At 44.1% G+C, this 7,614-nt stretch overlaps 1 protein-coding gene across 1 annotated transcript in view; it reads left to right on the plus strand.

Annotated features, from left to right (window-relative positions):
* LOC109972012 (opioid-binding protein/cell adhesion molecule-like) overlaps positions 1-7,614 on the plus strand; it is a 641,198-nt gene that overhangs the window by 241,852 nt on the left and 391,732 nt on the right. The window lies entirely within an intron of this gene.

Consider the following 7,614-nt stretch of genomic DNA (forward strand, 5'->3'; position numbering starts at 1 on the left):
TACCATGTCATATCCATTTAGTTCAAAATCCATGCCCCTTACATTGTTAATCCAAGTTTCAGAAATTGCAATTATGTTAAATGAATGTAAGAGACCACTGAGATAGTGTTTTATATTATGGAAATTAGTATATAAACTTCTACTGTTAAAGTGAATCATAGATATTCTGTTTTCAGTATTAATTTTGCTGTTGAACTGTTTATCTGTATAGTAAAGACAGTTGTTGTTAGTGTTTGTGAAGAAAAATTTTCAGGATCAATGTCATTCTCCCAGTCCTGAGAGTGATGATCAGTGTATCCATAAGTACTCAACTCCAGCTCATCATACTCAATAATCCTCTGTAGTAAGTCATTTGCAGCAGGATGTGAGCAGTTCGTGTTTGTTGCCATGCAGAGTTGTCATACCTGAGTGTTGATGCCAAAGCTCTTTGAAGATTCAATCATCAGTGTACCTGAATGATTATTGATTATCCTCTCCTTGTTTTGATGTACTGGTTCTGGAGTGTACCACCAATCTATCGTAATGAAGGTACGCGATGTCACCCCTTGAACATGCCTCTCGTAACTTCGGCATCAGCTCCTTCTGTTTCCTCCTCACAGAATCGGTAAAATCCTCATTTATGTAAATGTTAGATCCTCTCAGAAGCTTTGTGCGTTGCAGTATGTATAATCGGTCCTTATACCGCATGAACTTCACCACCTTGGTCCTCGTTCGGTAGGCCTCCCCGCTCGGTGAGCACGCTCAATCTCCATGTCCTGTTGAATTTGCAACTTCTCTTTCAAAATGTTCTTCACCTTCAGCTCCATGTCCGCCCAGCTTTCTCCGGGTGTCTCCGTTATCCCCTCAAAAACCAGGTTATTCCACCTGGATTGACCTTCCAAATACTCAATTTTATCGGTAATTGCCATTAAACTTTCACGCGTTTTGTAAGACTGCAACGAATTGTTGTGCTCATCCAATTTCCCGGTGAAGGCCTTGATGTCGTCTACTTCCTTTTGTGTAAACTGTAAACTTGTTTTTATGTCCTGCAGATCTCTAGCCAGTGAATCCAGTCTGACATTTATTGAGTCCATGATGACTTTGACAAAACTTTTAAAACTATCTTGTTGTTGATTCAACAACGCAGTGTATATCTCCTTCTGCTGTTGTAATAGTTCAGTTACCTGCGAAAGTGTAACATATTGCTCATTCATTTTCGCTTCTCCTGTATTTGCTTTTGATGGCAATTTTTTCAAGCTTCTTGTTCAGTATGGGACAGCAGGTTGAGTGACTTTGAAACTCTATATTATTAAGTTCAGAAACATAAACCACATTAAACAATACAAAAAAAAAAAAAAAGACTACAGGACGCTGACTTTTCCACCACTGCCGGTTGCTGCGTGCGCATGCGCCTTCTGAATGCCAAGGTGCCATAGTGATGGTAGCAGAGTCTTTGGACAAATATAAAACAGGTCTGAATGTCCAGTTCAAGTGATAGCGCCAATATGATCTCATGATTTTCAGTGCCCTTGCATTGTAAAACACTAATGGTTTTGTCAAAGGTTTAGCATCATGTTGTGTTCAACATGGCAGCGTGTATGTGCGCAGCGGCTCTCAGCTTTTTGTTTTTTTATTCCTATCTTTGTTCGTGTTTTTGTTGTTGCCACAATTTTCTGAAGCCACCATTCAGTATGGAAGAGTTGACCTACTTATTACTGGGAAGCATTACGAAGTTTACACATCCACAAAGTCAGACTTTATTCCACCAGAGTTACACTGGACCACTACTAAACAAAAGCAGGGTAAGAGGAGCGGCCTGCGCACTAGGCTACATGCTAACCCACACAGGCTGATGCTCCCTAGTCTCTTCCTCACAAACACCAGGTCACTAACCAACAAAATGGATGAGATTCGGCTGCGGATCATCTCACAGAGGATGGACAGCTGCGTGGTGATTATAACTGAATCATGGTTGGATGACAACATCCTGGATACTGTGGTGGAGCTGGAGGGACGCTCCTTGTTTCGAGCAGACAGGACTGCAGCATCTGCTAAACAGAGAGGCGGAGGTCTGGTGCTGTACATCCACAATTTCTGGTGCACAGCTATGAGCATCACTGGAACACACTGCTCCCCCGACTTGGAATATCTGGCAGTGAAATGCAGATCTTTTAAAACAGTGAGAGAGATTCAAGATTCAATCAGGATTATAGGTGGCCTATATACCACCCCAAGCTAACGCTAAATTAGTGCTAGAGGAGCTTCCATTCCCGCCTCTGAGTGGAGCGGCAGGTGGCCCCCTATTTGTTTGTTTTGTTTTTTTTTATTTTCTAGGTTTTCTGTGTTGCTTTTTGTGCTATGTCGCTTTCCCATAAACTTTTGGGGAGTTGGGCTACCAGGAATACAAGTTTTATTCTGTTTGCATTATGTTTTTATACTTTTCACGAGGTTCTGAGTCTGCCTGGGGAGGACCCTGTTTGCCAACAGTCGGCCATCAATGCCAGCAATCCTTCCGAGCTCCTTGTGGTGAGCTGCTGGGGATTTTTCATGGGGATGCGAGGTGGTGCGACGGGAGAAGTGGGACTGCGAGGCTGGAGTGAGGCACTGGGGGAGGAAACGGAGGTATGGGCCATGTTCGCCATCGGTCCGCTCCTCTCCAAGATGAATGGATGAGCTAGCCGCGCGGGCGTAGCTGCAATGGGGGTACAGGAAGACCGGCCCTCTGTACTTCACCGAGAGTCCTGGATCTGTAGTCTGTGGTGACGGTTCTTCACAAATCCCCAGGCCACTGCTACGTGCAGCCACACGCAAAACATGGTGTCCCGGTGGCGGACACAACACCGGCAGGCCCAAATCCCCATCTCGAGGACATTAAACCATGCTTCCCCCCTCCCCCCCTCTCTGCCACCCTTCCACACAAAGAGCAATAAAACTCTGGACCTACAGTAGGCTAATGCCTGTTGTTTAGCCTCTACTGCTGTTCCTGATTCTCTCCAGTGCTGCTTTGCCCTGTTTTTATGTGCCTTTGATTTGCTTATTTGTGCTGTGTAAAAAGTAACGTGATGACGCTATTTTTATAATCCTTGTATCGGTTGTAATGCTTTGTTGCCTTCATGTAACTTTATATTTTAAGACTAAGTGTTCTTTGTTACAATGTACTTATGTACGCATGCGCAGCAAGTTACAACAGTTGTGTCCTCGTGTTCTTTTCTGTGTTTTTATGAAGTTCTGTTCTTATGCGTCTGTTCTTATGGTGGTGTCTGTTCTTATGGTGTTATGTTGGTTGTTCTCTATTGCTGCTGTAACACAGAAATTTCCCCACTGTGGGATCAATAAAGTACCTACACTACTCTACTGTACTGCCTGATCAGCAGGCAGATGAATGCAAACCCAGAAGCGGCTGTGATTGTGGCTGGAGACTAACTGTGTGGAACTTAAAGCAGTGTTTCCCAAATTCTACAGGTTCAATCAGCAACCAACCAACCAATCAGCAAAACAGTTCAGGTGTGGACAGAGGAGGCTTTTTCAGCATTACAGGACTGTTTTGAGTACACTGACTGGGGGCTGTTCAAAGAGGGCTCTGACCTGGAGGCTTATACATCGGCTGTTCTGGACTATGTGCAGTTCTGTAAAAGCTCTCCTCTCAAAGCTCGGGACGCTGCCTTCAGATCAGGTGACAGGCTGGCCTATAGCAGGGCCCAGAAAGAACTAAAGAAGGGCATCCGGCTGGACAAACACAGGTACAAACAGCGCATTGAGGTACACTTTATGAATATAAACACACAGAGTATGTGGACTGGCATCAAAACAATAACAGGCTACAGAGGCAATAAGCAACAGGCCAGCCATGATCCCACACTCCCTGACACGCTGAATAGTTTCTTTCCACGCTTCAATACACCTGGCAGCAGAGGAACTTTACATCTCCCTTGGCTCAAGGAACAGCACCAGCCCCTCGGCCTGCAGCTACACCAGGTGAGCTCCACCCTGAGGAGGACCAAGACCAACAAAGCTGCAGGACCAGACAAGATGTCAGGCCGGGTTTTGAAGCTATGTGCGGACCAACTGGCAGGAGTTTTCTTGAACATTTTTAACCTGTCCCTGCATCTTGCTTCAGTCCCTGTGTGCCTCAAGTCCTCCATCATTGTGCCTGTGCCCAAGAAATCAGCTGTCACCTGCCTCAATGATTACTGCCCTGTTGCTCTGACACCAATAATTATGAAGTGCTTTGAGAGGATTGTCCTAAAGCACATCAAGGATGTCATTTCTGTTGGTCTGGACAGCCATCAGTTCACCTACAGAGAGAACTGATCAACAGAGGATGCTGTCTCAATAGCATTACATACAGCCCTGTCCCACCTGGAGCACCCTAACACTTATGTCAGGATATTATTTGTTGACTTCAATTCGACATTTAATACTTTAATCCCAGACAAACTGGCACTGAAACGGCACAATCTGGGAATGCCTGCAATGATGTGTCATTGGATTAAGGACTTCCTCACTAACAGGCCTCAAGTGGTGAGAATCGGAAGCTGCCCATTATCCACACTGGTGCTGAACACAGGCACACCACAGTGCTGTGTGCTCAGCCCAGTTCTCTTCACTCTGTTTACCCATGACTGTGATGCCATTCACCCCACAAACATAGTAGCGAAGTTTGCAGATGACACCACCGTAGTGGGTCTCATCTCAGACAATGATGAGACTCACTACAGAGAGGAGATCCAGCTCCTGACAAGGTGGTGTTCAGATAACAATCTTGTCTTGAACATCAACAAGACTAAGGAGGTTATTGTGGATTATAGGAGGTCCAGGAAGACAAAACATGCTCCTCTTCTCATACACGAGGAGGTGGTGGAGCAAGTGGATAACATCAAGTTCCTGGGCATCCACATCACATCTGACCTGACCTGGTCTCTAAACACATCCTACCTGGTGAAGAAAGCCCAGCAAAGGCTTTTCTTCCTCAGGAAGCTGAAACGCACTGGTCTCTCCTCTCAGCCTTCTACAGAGCGACATTAGAGAGCATCCTCTGTCTCAGTGTGACAGTGTGGTACGGGAGCTGCACTGCACAGGACAGAAAGGACTTGACCCAGGTCTTGAAAACAACTCAGGGAATCGTAGGGAGTCCTCTTCTGGATCTGGACTCACTATACGCTGACCAGATCCAGAGGAGGGTCAGACGGATTGCTGCAGATCCCATCCACCCAGGCAACAGTCTGTTTGTGCCTCTTCTCTCCAGGACAAGGTACAGGAATATAAAGACTAAAACAAACAGACTGAGACACAGCTTCTTCCCCAGAGCTGTGAAATCAATCACCTCCCTAACCCCCAGTCTCTCTCTCTCACACACACACACACACACACACACACACACAAAACCTCCTCCCTATGGACAGACACAAAGAGAACACTGGACCTCTGCAGACACACACCCATGCTCACACCTCTTCCTAAAGACTGAGATTTGCACTGAGCTGCACCTTATAATGTTAGTACACTCTTTTGCTGCTAACATGCTGCTGACCTGATTAGGTCCCAAACATCCCTTTTTAATTACTCATTGTTTTATATTGAGTTATACAATTGTGTGTTATGTAAATAATGTGCCTTAAGCCAAGAGCTGCCGGAAATAATCTTGTTGTGCTATGCATAATGACAATAAAGATTCTCGACTTGACTTCAGCCAGAAGTGGGACAGGCCCACTGACAGAGGGATACAATAATCAATAATACTACTTATAAATAAAGTATTTTAATTGCCAAAGGTGTGCCTACTGAGCCACTAAAAACAACAACCTCAAACAAAAGCTGAATGCAATTGATCTTTTAAAGCCCTTTAGAACCCAGGTAGAATTACCAAAATATTCCTATAATGTCTCTGTGTGTACTGTGAACATACTGTATGTGGTACTGCTAACTTACAATGACATGATGATACTATACTGCTGAGTATACCACATCTAGCCTGTAGAGCAGCACAGTGGTACAGCAGTGAGCACTACTGCAAAGAGGTTCTGGGTTTGAACCTCACAGCCGACCAGTGCCTTTCTGTGCAGAGTCCTCCTCGTGCCTGCGTGGGTTACCTCCAGATACTTCAACTCCCTCCCACAGTCCAAAGACATGTAGGTTAGGCTGCCCATCACTAAATGGCCTGTGAATGTAAGTGTGGGTGGTTGTGGTGACCTGTCCGTGGTGTACCCTGCCTCTTTCCCAGTGCCAGCTGGGATTAGCTCCAACCCCCCTTGACCCTCTACAGGAGAAACAGAATAGATAATGGATGGATTCTAATATGTCATTCCTATTGTCACTTTAAAATATATGTACTATAAATATTGCTGTTGCTGTGGTGTGCCCAAAATTATATTAGTTTTAATTCATCAGATCATATAATAGAACATTTTGTAGCTACTCAACAGTAACTTTGACATTTTTTTCATATGATACCAATATAATATTATAGTTTCCATCTGTGCAGCCTGTCCACAGCCTCTCCAGATAAAGGGGAAGATTTGCCTGTCAGGTGTTACTCCACAGAATAATCAGGATATTCATAAACTAGCCACATTAGACTCATCACATCCAGCCTGTCTTTGCTGATCTTTACTACTAATTTACTCATGTGAAATGACACAAATTGGCCATGCACAGTGTTAATCTGCTACACACCAGCATCAGCATCACCTCAGTACTGGACCAGTCTGTATCAATGAACCAGCAACAGAACCAGCAACACTTTGACTACATGACCAATCAAACCAGCAAAACTGCAGGCTAATATTTGTGTGGATGCTATCAAGCATCCACACTATGCTCTCCTGTTCTTTATTGTGTGGATGCTATAAAGCATCCACACTATGCGCTCCTGTTCTTTATTTATTGTGTGGATGCGTATGCATCCACACTGTGTTATCCATTTCTTTATTATTCTGGTTTCTACCACTGTTCGTCGGCATCTAATTGGTTCAGCATACTTTCACCTAGAAGGGCCATTGAGATATCAAACTGTGTATCTCCTTAAGGACATGTGTGCTTGTACACAACTTTTTTAAAACTTTTATACTTTTTAAGATATTCAGCTTTTTTTTTTACAGAAATTTCCCCATTGGAAATGAATTGGGCAAAATTGGAAGCTTAATATCTCCGGCATACCTTGGGCTAGAAGCGCCATTTCAACTTTATTCAACTCGTGAGACATTCAGCTACTAATGGTGCAAAAATCATCTTGATACGTTTTTTTTTTTTTTTATAATCGACATTTATATTTGTCCATAGACAATGCATGGGTACAATGCCATTGGTAGCTATGCGTCACGTGACTCCCCCGGTCTCGGAGCTGTTGCTATGCTTTTGCTCTTCCTCTTGTCGCTTTTGTGCTGGTATTATGCCATTCTTAAGCATTATACACATATAATAGATGACAATCGTAGAGAAAATTGGCACCAATTCAGCTGTTAGTGTTATCGAGATGGGATGAATGGTATTTGCGTAAGTCGCTCATTCCAGCGCATACGTCTCACTGCTCCATACACTTACAGTCAATACAGAAGATCCGCTGAAACAAAACGTCGGCAAAAAATGAATGGAGAAATTCTGCTTCAGCATACTTTCAGCTATTTCAGGTATCAGAAT

This window comes from Monopterus albus, unplaced genomic scaffold, assembly GCF_001952655.1.
Source record: "Monopterus albus unplaced genomic scaffold, M_albus_1.0 scaffold243.1, whole genome shotgun sequence".
Taxonomy (NCBI): domain Eukaryota; kingdom Metazoa; phylum Chordata; class Actinopteri; order Synbranchiformes; family Synbranchidae; genus Monopterus; species Monopterus albus.